Source organism: Blennius ocellaris (assembly GCF_963422515.1).
Source record: "Blennius ocellaris genome assembly, chromosome: 14".
Classification (NCBI taxonomy): domain Eukaryota; kingdom Metazoa; phylum Chordata; class Actinopteri; order Blenniiformes; family Blenniidae; genus Blennius; species Blennius ocellaris.
Window position 1 is genome coordinate 26,730,991 of NC_137663.1, and position 12,635 is coordinate 26,743,625.

At 46.7% G+C, this 12,635-nt stretch overlaps 1 protein-coding gene across 4 annotated transcripts in view; it reads left to right on the top strand.

Annotated features, from left to right (window-relative positions):
• Positions 1-12,635, top strand: part of pknox2 (pbx/knotted 1 homeobox 2) — a 78,596-nt gene that overhangs the window by 34,433 nt on the left and 31,528 nt on the right. The window lies entirely within an intron of this gene.

Below are 12,635 nucleotides of genomic sequence, written 5' to 3' on the forward strand. Positions count from 1 at the left end.
TCATTAATCCCCCACCACTCTCCTCAAATATTCCCTTCTGCTGATCTCATTGTGAAGCTGTGTGTGTGTGTGTGTGTGTGTGTGTGTGTGTGTGTGTGTGTGTGTGTGTGTGTGTGTGTGTGTTTCGGTGATTTCTCAGCCCAACATCAGCCCAGCCGGGTGAGAACAGTCCAGAATGTTCTTATCTCCGGCCCGATTGAACTTCCTGTGCCGATCAGCAGCTGTTCTCGCCGCGAGGCGTCGCCGCCGCCGGCAAGCGGCTCACGTTACCGCGCTGCTGGACGATCCGGGACGTGACCTTGTGCGACGCCCCCTCCCCCCCCGGCTGAGTCGGGGAGGCGGAGAACCTCGCGGGGCCGCCGGTGGCGTTACGGCGACGGTGACCGCGAGGCCTCGTTTGCACCAAAAAAAAAACTAAACGAGTGCAAAGTGCGAAGCTTTCGTCGCGGTTTGGGTTCGTTTCCACGCCACTGGAACTGTCGCTCCTTCATCCCGGCGCACAAAGTGGAACTTCCCTTTCACGCTCCTGAGCGCTGTGGTGTTTAGAGAGTGTTGTTCTATTGTTCTCTGCACACGGTGTGGTTTGGAAGTTCATTACCAGACCAAGCAACAGCGCCTCCATGGGGCCGGGCATGCTCACTACACCGCTGTTGGTAAATCTGCCGTTGCTGCGTAAATGTAGAACTTTACACCTGGAGTGTTGTCACCTGGAGCGTTCTGGAGTGTTGTCACCTGGAGTGTTGTCACCTGGAGCGTTGTCACCTGGAGCGTTCTGGAGTGTTGTCACCTGGAGTGTTGTCACCTGGAGCGTTGTCACCTGGAGCGTTCTGGAGTGTTGTCACCTGGAGCGTTCTGGAGTGTTGTCACCCGGAGCGTTGTCACCCGGAGCATTGTCACCTGGAGCATTGTCACCCGGAGCATTCTGGAGCATTGTCACCTGGAGCATTGTCACCTGGAGCATTGTCACCTGGAGCGTTCTGGAGCATTGTCACCTGGAGCATTGTCACCTGGAGCATTCTGGAGCATTGTCACCTGGAGCATTCTAGAGCATTGTCACCTGGAGCATTGTCACCCGGAGCATTGTCACCTGGAGCATTCTGGAGCATTGTCACCCGGAGCATTGTCACCTGGAGCATTCTGGAGCATTGTCACCTGGAGGGTTTTGGAGAGTTGTCACCTGGAGCATTCTAGAGCGTTGTCACCTGGAGCATTGTCACCCGGAGCATTGTCACCTGGAGGGTTTTGGAGAGTTGTCACCTGGAGCATTCTGGAGCGTTGTCACCTGGAGTGTTGTCACCTAGAGCGTTCTGGGGTGTTGTCACCTGGAGTCTCCTGGAGCGTTCTTGAGCATTGTCACCTGGAGTGTTGTCACCTGGAGTCTCCTGGAGCATTCTGGAGCATTGTCAGGTAGATCAGGCTAATGCTAATTAATTAGCATTAGCCTGATCTACCTGCTGCGTTACTGAGTCTGAGCTCCACCTGCTGGTTGATTGAATCTCAGCGTCGTCGTGACCAAACCTCCCTGATCGGGCTTCAGAGCTCTGGGATCCTAGTCATTCTTGTGAGGATGGGGAGGAAGAGGAGGAGGAGGAGGAAGAGGAAGGGGGGGGGGGGGTTATGGTGAAGCAAAGCGTCTGCAAAGGATTCAACAGGAAACTTGTAGATTACATTTCTTCTCTGTGAGCTCGACCGTTCCAATTTCACATTTCTCTACCGGCAGTGTTCTGATGGCTATCAGCTTAGTGTGTGTGTGTGTGTGTGTGTGTGTGTGTGTGTGGTTCCTGGTGGAAGCGTCTCACACGAAGAAGAAAAGGTTTTAATAAAGTTCATGTTTGATAGAATCAGACTGAAGCAGAGGAACTGAGTTAAACACGACCGACGATCAATAACAGATAATCACCATATTAACTACCAGTTAAAGGTTTAATTACGGCGTTTTAGTTAAACGGGTGATGATTTCATGCGACACTGAAACATGTGACGTTAATGTCGTGGTTCTTTATGAGAAAACTCGGAGTTCTTTCTCTTTTTGGACCCAGTTTGAAGCAGATTCAGTCGTTTGTTCTCATTTCTTTCTCATTCAGACCTTCAGCCACTCACCAGTCATGGATGATGGATGGATGGATGATGGATGGATGATTGACAGCTTGTGAAAGTTCATCTCATTATATTTCAGATCTCATCAACACTTTGAATTCCGATCAAAGTTTCCAAAGAATTTAGATTTGATTTCTGATTTTGCCGTTTGGTGAAAATTAGACGCCGGATGAAGTGCTGAGGGTTCGACAGCGTCCATGTTTTAATGAGTTTTAAGTGAGATTTAGTGGGTTTTACTGAGTTTTAGTGGGTTTCACTGAGTTATAGTGGTTTTTAGCGAGTTTTACTGTGTTTGTGGGTTTGACTGAGTTTTAGTGGGTTTTACTGTGTTTTACTGTGTTTTAGTGGATTTACTGAATTTTAGTGTGTTTTACTGTGTTTTAGTGGATTTCACTGGGTTTTAGTGTGTTTTACTGTGTTTTTGTGGGTTTTACTAAGTTTTAGTGGATTTTTCTGACTTTTAGTGTGTTTTAGTGGGTTTTACTGTGTTTTACTGTTTGTGGGTTTGACTGAGTTTTAGTGGATTTTACTGAGTTTTAGTGGGTTTTACTGAGTTTTAGTGGGTTTTAGTGGATTTCACTGACTTTTAGTGTGTTTTACTGTGTTTTTGTGGGTTTTACTAAGTTTTAGTGGATTTTTCTGACTTTTAGTGTGTTTTAGTGGGTTTTACTGTGTTTTACTGTTTGTGGGTTTGACTGAGTTTTAGTGGATTTTAGTGGATTTCACTGACTTTTAGTGTGTTTTACTGTGTTTTTGTGGGTTTTACTAAGTTTTAGTGGATTTTTCTGACTTTTAGTGTGTTTTAGTGGGTTTTACTGTGTTTTACTGTTTGTGGGTTTGACTGAGTTTTAGTGGATTTTACTGAGTTTTAGTGGGTTTTACTGAGTTTTAGTGGGTTTTAGTGGATTTCACTGACTTTTAGTGTGTTTTACTGTGTTTTTGTGGGTTTTACTAAGTTTTAGTGGATTTTTCTGACTTTTAGTGTGTTTTAGTGGGTTTTACTGTGTTTTACTGTGTTTTGTGGGTTTTACTAAGTTTTAGTGGATTTTTCTGACTTTTAGTGTGTTTTAGTGGGTTTTACTGTGTTTTACTGTTTGTGGGTTTTACTGAGTTTTAGTGGATTTTACTGAGTTTTAGTGTGTTTTAGTGGGTTTTACTGAGTTTTAGTGGGTTTTAGTGGATTTCACTGACTTTTAGTGTGTTTTACTGTGTTTTTGTGGGTTTTACTAAGTTTTAGTGGATTTTTCTGACTTTTAGTGTGTTTTAGTGGGTTTTACTGTGTTTTACGGTGTTTTTGTGGGTTTTACTAAGTTTTAGTGGATTTTTCTGACTTTTAGTGTGTTTTAGTGGGTTTTACTGTGTTTTACTGTTTGTGGGTTTGACTGAGTTTTAGTGGATTTTACTGAGTTTAGTGTGTTTTAGTGGGTTTTACTGAGTTTTAGTGGGTTTTAGTGGATTTCACTGACTTTTAGTGTGTTTTACTGTGTTTTTGTGGGTTTTACTAAGTTTTAGTGGATTTTTCTGACTTTTAGTGTGTTTTAGTGGGTTTTACTGTGTTTTACGGTGTTTTTGTGGGTTTTACTAAGTTTTAGTGGATTTTTCTGACTTTTAGTGTGTTTTAGTGGGTTTTACTGTGTTTTACTGTTTGTGGGTTTTACTGAGTTTTAGTGGATTTTACTGAGTTTTAGTGTGTTTTAGTGGGTTTTACTGAGTTTTAGTGGGTTTTAGTGGATTTCACTGACTTTAGTGTGTTTTACTGTGTTTTTGTGGGTTTTACTAAGTTTTAGTGGATTTTTCTGACTTTTAGTGTGTTTTAGTGGGTTTTACTGTGTTTTACGGTGTTTTTGTGGGTTTTACTAAGTTTTAGTGGATTTTTCTGACTTTTAGTGTGTTTCAGTGGGTTTTACTGTGTTTTACTGTGTTTGTGGGTTTTACTGAGTTTTAGTGTGTTTTACTGAGAACTTCAGATAAACTTCGTGGTTCGTTGAGATCAGTGGAAGCGGCGGCGGCTCCACAACCAAACACGTTGGATATTTTCAGCAGGTTTCTGGACGAGGAAACGTCGGATATCTGAGTCGATGTAAAAAAAAAAAAAAAAAAAAGGAGGCCTGAGATCTTCATCCCACTCGTCTTCATCACTCTGTTCTGCTTTTCACTCCGTTCAGACGCTGCTGCTGCTATTTCTGTTGCTGCGGGTGGGGGGTGGGGGGGGGGGGTAGTGCTGGCACCCTCCTCCTGTGTGTGTGTGTGTGTGTGTGTGTGTGTGTGTGTGTGTGTGTGTGTGTGTGTGTGTGTGTGTGTGTGTGTGTGTGTGTGTGTGTGTGTGTGTGTGTGTGTGTGTGTGTGTGTGTGTGTGTGTGTGTGTGTGTGTGTGTAAATGATGCACAGCCAGTTTGTGTAAAATTATCCACGACGCAGCTGAAACAGAAGTAAGTTTAGTGAAGCAGGTCTGACGACCATTTGGTGGCCGTGTGTGTGTGTGTGTGGGTGTGTGGGTGCGTGTGCGTGCATGTGTGTGTGTGTGTGTGTTCTCATTCTCCTGGTTTTACCGTGGGTGGACTGAGGAGTGTGTGCTGCAGCCTACTGGGACAAAACAAACCTCCATGCTGGAGCGTTTGAGCTGCAGCCAGAGAGAAGCTGCTTCCACATTAATGAGAGCTCGCTATCTCACTCCCTCACTCGCTCGCCCGCCTCTTTGCTTTAAAGTGGCGAGGACGCCTGCGATAAATATTGATCTTCGCGATGACCGATGCGGGAACCAATCGGCTGCTGCCGTCAGAGCGAAGCGTCACTTCCAGCATTAGAACACCTGCTTATTGTCGCACAGGTAAACATCACCTGCCGCCATCTTGGATGTTTTGCACCGTCCTATTGGACCAGCCGCTCGCACGTGACTCAAATGCACGTATCAGTACGCCAGTAGAAATAGTGCCGACTTTAAACGCTGATTTAAAAAGCGTGTGATTAAACATGGAGAAGTTTTGACTAATATAATGTATAACGGTGTAAAGACGTCGTAAAAACAGCTTTGGGTGATGCGTTCAGGTGCATCACGTAAGAACGCCTTCCGACGGCGACTTTAAACGATGGACGTGATTAAAACGTGACGACACTCATTAGAGAGCTGGAACGTGCAGCACGCCACGTGTGCAAAGAAATCTAAATATATATGCACATATACTAGATACATGAAACACATATAGCATATATGTAAAAGTACATTGTGCAGAGTTTATTTTCTCTCCCTGAAAAATCGTCCTAAAATTCAGATTTCTACTAAAATACGTCCCACGACTTTTACATCCTTGAGAAGCCGTGACTTTCCGCGTTAAAATCCCGAAATTCCTGCGAAAACCGAGCGACAAACAAGGGCGGGAAAGAAAACGGGGCGTCGTTGTTGTTAAATGTGTTTGTAAAGAGGCGTTGGAGATCCGCTCTGATCGAAGCGTTTGATTTGAGGAATCTGAGGAACATGAAGGTGAGGGTCTCTGAGCCGCTTAATATAGATTATTAAAAGATGTTCCAATCATTTACCTGCAGCCTCAATCTTCTCTTCATCTTTGTCTTACATGTTTACCCCCTCCCCTAAAAAAAAAAAAAAAAAAAGCGCACCTCATTATAATAAGGGCTTTTAGCTATGTTAATGAGGTTATTTGCATGCAAACCATCTGTCCTTGGGGGATTCCAAAAAAAAAAAAAAAAAACTCTTTCTGCTGCAGTTTCACCACCATCATCCGTTCGCACTTTCTAATCTTTCTTTTTTTAAGAGCAGAAAGCAACGCAATCAAACCAGAATCGGTAATATCCAAACAAACATTTGCATAAATACAAAGAGAACAAGAATCGCAGTGGGATTGGAGCGCCGGCGCCATTGTTAGCAGTTAGAGGGGAAGAGCGCGGCGCCGGATCTCGCAAACTGCGGCACCCGGGGGAAATCCTGGCGTCTTCATTAAGGCTGCGGGCAGATTTGAATATGTGAAGGACGTTCATTAAGAAGTTCAGCTTGAAAGGAGGAGCTGGAAAGGTTATGGGTTTAAATTCGAGCAGAAAATGTCATCGGGAAAATTGATGAGGACGAGTCCGACGGACCCGAAACGACTCGGTGTGGTCGGTGTGGTCGGTGTGGTGCAGCGCCGCCGTTAAATAAACACCCAGAAGAAGGATGTGGAGGAACGACACGGCTGCTTCTCCAAAAACTCTGAAACGTTATTTTATTTTACAGACTCGAGACAAACGGATTAATTGAACTTCAAGAGTGAGAAGCCACAACTGGAGCTGCCTGGCTAATGATGCTAATGCTAACGGGTTCAGGGGAACAGGAGATCAGTGAGCTCTTCAGTGATTGGTTGGTTGGATGGTCGGTTGGTTGCTTGTTTGGTTGGTTGGTTGCTTCAGGTGCAGTGAGCACTTCAATGGTTGGTTGGTTGGTCGGTTGTTTGGTTGCTTCAGGTGCAGTGAGCTCTTCAGTGATTGGTTGGTCGGTTGTTTGGCCGGTTGGTTGGTCCTTGAGTGAGCACTTCAATGGTTGGTTGGTTGGTTGGTTGGTTGGTTGGTTGCTTGTTTGGTTGGTTGGTTGCTTCAGGTGCAGTGAGCTCTTCAGTGATTGGTTGGATGCTTGGTTGGTCGGTTGTTTGGCCGGTTGGTTGGTCCTTGAGTGAGCACTTCAATGGTTGGTTGGTTGGTTGGTTGGTTGCTTCAGGTGCAGTGAGCTCTTCAGTGATTGGTTGGATGCTTGGTTGGTCGGTTGGTTGGTTGCTTGTTTGGTTGGTTGATTGCTTCAGTTGCAGTGAGCACTTCAGTGATTGGTTGGTTGGTAGATCTGGTTGGTCGCTCAATTGGTCGGTTGGTTGGTCGGTCAGTTGGTCGGTTGCTTCAGGTGCAGTGAGCTCTTCAGTGATTGGTTGGTTGGTTGGTCGGTCGGTTGGTCGGTTGCTTCAGGTGCAGTGAGCTCTTCAGTGATTGGTTGGTCGGTTGGTCGGTCGGTTGGTCGGTTGCTTCAGGTGCAGTGAGCTCTTCAGTGATTGGTTGGTCGGTCGGTTGGTAGGTTGCTTCAGGTGCAGTGAGCTCTTCATTCATTGGTAAAAACTAAAAGTTAGAAATATGGCGTTAGATCACTGATTCCAGTAAAAAGTCATGAGACTCTGGTGTTTCATTATCGTGATGAACCTTTGACTCTACAGTACCGATACCCTGGGAATAGATACCGGTACTAAACCTCACCGATTTCATTACTTTTGTGTGTTTTTATGTGGTAATAAACGTTAATTTGTTTCGTAATAAAATAAATTGCATATTTATAAACTTCAACAAATATTTTCAAGCAACATCCAGCTGTTTATATTGTCACGTCTCAGTTTCACCAATTCCTTCAGATTGTTTTTTTCTTAATAACCTCAAACCAGAAGCTCCTCCTCCTCCTGCTCCTGGCTCACAGTCACAAGGAGCCGTTTAGAACCGGAACATGGTACCGTTCGTTTAGAACCGGAACATGGTACCGTTGGACTTTACGTGAGTCGGGACTCGGTAGCAGGAATCGGGTCGGTACCTCTCAAAGTACTGAAGCGGACACTCGGGTCCCGGTTGTGGCCGGACAGTGTCCACCGAGCGTCGCTACCGTTTCCACCTCAGCAACTCGGGGCAAAACGATCTCGTCAGAATCTCCCAGAAACCCGTCCCCCCCCCCCCCCCGTCTCCATGCGATTCTGGTTCTTAAAACCCAGAACGACGACGACGTCCTTCGCCCGAGTCTCCGAACCCTTCGTCTGTCTGCCGGGCGAGGATGAGTCCGATCAGCAAGAGCCGATGAATAAATGATACCGGTATGAATCCTAAGTGCAGGGCTGAGCGAGGAGGGGGGGTGGAGGTAGGGGGGGTGGGGGGGGGTGTAGCGGGGGTGGCTGGTGGGTTAATGAGGTGGTCTGGGAGCAAGGGCCGGGTCCTGACTGCTGGATGTGAGCAGCCTGGGGGGGTCTGCAGCCCGAAGACCACTGGTTAGACTCCTCGCCTCGGGCTGTGTGTGTGTGCGTGTGTGTGTGTGTGTGTGTGTGTGTGTGTGTGTGTGTGTGTGTGTGTGTTGCCCTCAGGGCGACACTGGTTGAAGCTCCTCCGTCTCTCTCTCTCTGTTTAGTCGTGGCGTCTGTGCATTAATAAACATGGCGGCGTTTGGCGCTCTGATCTGTGTGTTTTCTGATTTTCCTCGTCGAGTCTGACCACAAATGTGTACACTGCCCCCCCCCCCCAACCCCCCCCCCCCCCCCCCCCAACCTCCCCAGCCTCATTACCATTCTGCCCTTCTTCCCGCCGTCGTTTTATTTATTTTTTTTACTCGACGCCATCAAGGCCTCGCCTCGCGGTGTTTGCATTGTAAATCAGGCGCCACAATAAGGCGATGATTAGATCCTGCTCGCGCTCAAAAACACCTGATTTATTTATTCATCTCTCCTGCAGAAGCGCAACACCCGACCAAGGTGACATCGGGATGTTGTCCACGGCGGCCGGCCGGTCGGAGGTTCTGACGCTCGGCCGCCTGCGCTCTCTCTCTCTCGCTCTCTCTCTCTCTCTCTCTCTCTGACTGAATCAGTCAAGCTTCTAGTTTTCCCGGCTCCTCATATCTCGGGGAATTGATCGGACTCCTCAGATTCGCGCCCCGTCCCGATGAAAGTGGCGTCTTCTTCTCTCTGCCTCAGTTAGTGGAGGTTTCGGTCGGTTAATCGATACCGAGCGCTTTAGCAAGTAAGTAAATGTGCACATGGACATCAAGGCGGTTTATTTTTCGTTGTTCAGGAGAGCCCAACCAGAATCCACACTGGCTCAGATGAAGCTCTATAGATCTTGATCGAGAAAACCGTCAAACCGAACTCGTCCAAAACCACTACCAGACTCACGTCTGTGATTCGATTCTATAAACTCCCCGCCTGGTTTCCTCGCTCCTGCTTTCCCCCCATGATTTCATTTACAAACTGAAGGTTTGTAGAATTAAAGGTGTACAGGAGGATGTTCTTCTTCCGGGTGGATCATCAAGACTATTGGTCCTCCCAACTGTCAATCATTCTGGTGATATATTACGTCAGGCCGTCGTACGTCGCTCGTCCCCAGGTAGCGTGGATCTATTGGTTTTCACTTTCAGGTGTCTATGGTGAGCTACGCCTTCAGCGAGCTCGCAGTTCTCACCTGGTACTTTGAAAATGGCAGAGGGTCGCAAGAGAACAAGTGTCTTCCAAGTGTTTGAGAAGAAGAGAAAGGCTTCGGAAGAGAGAAACAAGACCAGAGTGTTTTTGGGGAGATTGTTTCACACGATGAAAGCCCAGGTTGGGCTTCCTACTGATGATTCAGTCGCCAAGTTTCTACTCCACAGGTAAAGTTTGGCATTCTATTTGGAGAAATCCATTTCAAATCACTTCCAGTAAAAGTGATCTACGTCTGTATTGTAACTTTCCAGGGTTGACTAGTTTGTTTTGCCGACTTGTGACTTGTAAGCAGAGCGTGCACGAGGAGAACTGGGCTCGTCACGTCTCTCGCACACGTTTTAGTCGGCGTTCCGTCTCGGGAGCAGGGAGAGCGTTGCGCATGTGCATTTTTTCAAAAGGTGGAGAGGGCGGGTCTTTCCTACAATTCGGGAAAATCCTCCTGTATACCTTTAAGTGACTATTTCAGTCGCAGTGACAAGATTTTTTTAAGTGCAATGCAGCAAGTGGCCACCAGGGGGCAGATAAAGTGATTTGGAATTAGATTCTATATTTGTCCACGGCCCAGAGGCCAGTTTTTTTTGGGTTTTTTTTAACCAAGTGGAACCGTCCGGGAGGGAAAAGACATCGTAGATTCTCTGAAAGCTGACATGAAAAAATACATGGTGACCTTTTCAACTCGGTAGATTTTAGAAGTTACGGCTCCGCAAAGATCGGAAATATCAAGAAGCCCAGAGCTTTGCCTTCAAGATGACATAACGTTCAGCGCTATAGAATACATGTGGTATCCGGTACATGTTGAATGAAGTCGTATCCTTGATTTTGCACGTTTGTTGACGTTGACCTTTAATGATAGTAAATTAATTCCACATGTCAAATAACCTATAAGTCGGCCTTTATTACAAACGTGTGTCACTTTTGTACGCTGAGCTATTGCGATTTCACATTTCCCACAGTTGTTGGTTTTGGTGTGTTTGGTGAGTCACAGCGCCCCCAAAGGCCTGGCAGGTGAACTGCACCATGGTGAGTCGTGCTCATAGTGACGCGGAAATTACATTTTAAAAAGCCGAAGCCGACTGAGCCTCAATTACAGACTAAACACCCAATCTTCATCTTCATCTTTATCATCTTCATCTTCATCATCTTCATCATCTCAGGTGCCTTCAACCACGTCACCATGGCCTCCACACTCACCACCTATTCTTTTCTTTTCTATTTTCTATTGTATTCTATTCTTTTTTCTATTCTATTCTATCCTTTTCTTTTCTTTTCTTTTCTACTCTTTTCTTTTCTTTTCTACTCTTTTCTTTTCTTTTCTACTCTTTTCTTTTCTTTTCTTTTCTACTCTTTTCTTTTCTTTTCTACTCTTTTCTTTTCTTTTCTACTCTTTTCTTTTCTACTCTTTTCTTTTCTTTTCTACTCTTTTCTTTTCTACTCTTTTCTTTTCTATTTTCTATTGTGTTCTATTCTTTTTTCTATTCTATTCTATCCTTTTCTTTTCTTTTCTACTCTTTTCTTTTCTACTCTTTTCTTTTCTACTCTTTTCTTTTCTTTTCTACTCTTTTCTTTTCTTTTCTACTCTTTTCTTTTCTTTTCTACTCTTTTCTTTTCTTTTCTTTTCTACTCTTTTCTTTTCTTTTCTTTTCTGCTCTTTTCTTTTCTTTTCTTTTCTACTCTTTTCTTTTCTTTTCTTTTCTACTCTTTTCTTTTCTTTTCTACTCTTCTCTTTTCTTTTCTTTTCTACTCTTTTCTTTTCTTTTCTACTCTTTTCTTTTCTTTTCTTTTCAGACCTTTCTACTCTTTTCTACTCTTTTCTACTCTACTCTTTTCTTTTCTTTTCTACTCTTTTCTTTTCTACTCTGCTCTTTTCTACTTTTTCTTTTCTACTCTACTCTCCTCTCCTCTACTCTACTGAGCAGTTTTCAGTCTGTGAGCCGGATCGTCTCTTCACCTCCATCGCCGCTCCGCCGCAAAGTGTTGATCAGCCGCCATGACAGTTTGTCAACGAAGTGGTGTGCGACGCCGCGACCGGGTCACGGCTCGCCGTGCCGCCGCCGCCGTTCCTCCGCGAAGCCGCTCACATTGTGCTAATCGGCCGCGTTTGCGGCGGGAAGCCTTTTTCCGTTCCGCGGCTAATGGAAGTGGAGCGGCGGCGAAGAGCGGAACGGCCCCGCAGCCTCAGCGGCTTCAGACGAGCGTGGAGACGGGCGGGCCGCGGCGGGAGCAGAGACTCTTCCTGCCAGCGCCGGAGGGAAACGGCGGGAAACCGCCGCCTCCCCCTCCGCGACGGCGGCGACCGGAGAATTGTTGGAAAATCGAGAGCTGAATAGAAGCGAAAGAGGGCGACTGCCTCCGATACCAAACTCACCGAGCCTTTGATGTTTGTTGGAATAATTTTATGCCGACTTCTCATTTCCCATTTTCTGCTTTGCTTCTGAATTTTGATTGCGACTACAGGCACTTTTCAGCCGCGGCGCATTACGAACCCTGTAATAATTCAAAGGCCTTTGTTGAGGAACAAACATGTCGTTTGTCCTCAAAGTGAATTCTGCCGTTCAGAGTGTAACCGAGCGCCTTGTGACGGAGTCACCGTCCTCGTCCCCGTCCCCGTCCCCGTCCCCGTCCCCGTCTGGACGTGGAGGCTCGGCCGCCCCCCGGGTGTTTGCGGAGCCGCGATTGGCTGCTCACGTTCGGCGCTTGGTGGCTCGTTCCTTCGAGGGACGGGCGAAAACCTGAGCGGCCGCCGAAAATACAGTGCGGTCATTGGAATGGCTTTATCTTCAGTCTCATCAATTAATGTGCAATTTTCCATTTAATCACCAACACGCTCGCTGCATTTGCAATTAAAATGAGGGCTGATAAGAGAGGAGAGATGCCTTTCAGCTGATACCAGCCGGAATGAGGAGCCAGACGGAGCGACTCTCCGCAAACAAGAGTCGGTGAAGACGAGGCGCCGCCGCACGCTAATGTAGCGCCGCACGCTCATGTAGCGCCTCATGCTCATGTAGCGCCGCCGCACGCTGATGTAGCACCGCCGCACGCTTATGTATCGCCACACGCTCATGTATCGCCCCATGCTCATGTAGCGCCGCCGCACGCTCATGTAGTACCTCACGCTCATGAAGCGCCGCCGCACGCTCATGTAGCACCGCCTCACGCTCATGTAGCGCCGCCTCACGCTCATGTAGCGCCGCTACATGCTCATGTAGCGCCACCGCACGCTCATGTAGCGCCGCACGCTCATGTAGCGCCTCATGCTCATGTAGCGCCGCCGCACGCTGATGTAGCACCGCCGCACGCTTATGTATCGCCACACGCTCATGTATCGCCCCATGCTCATGTAGCGCCGCCGCA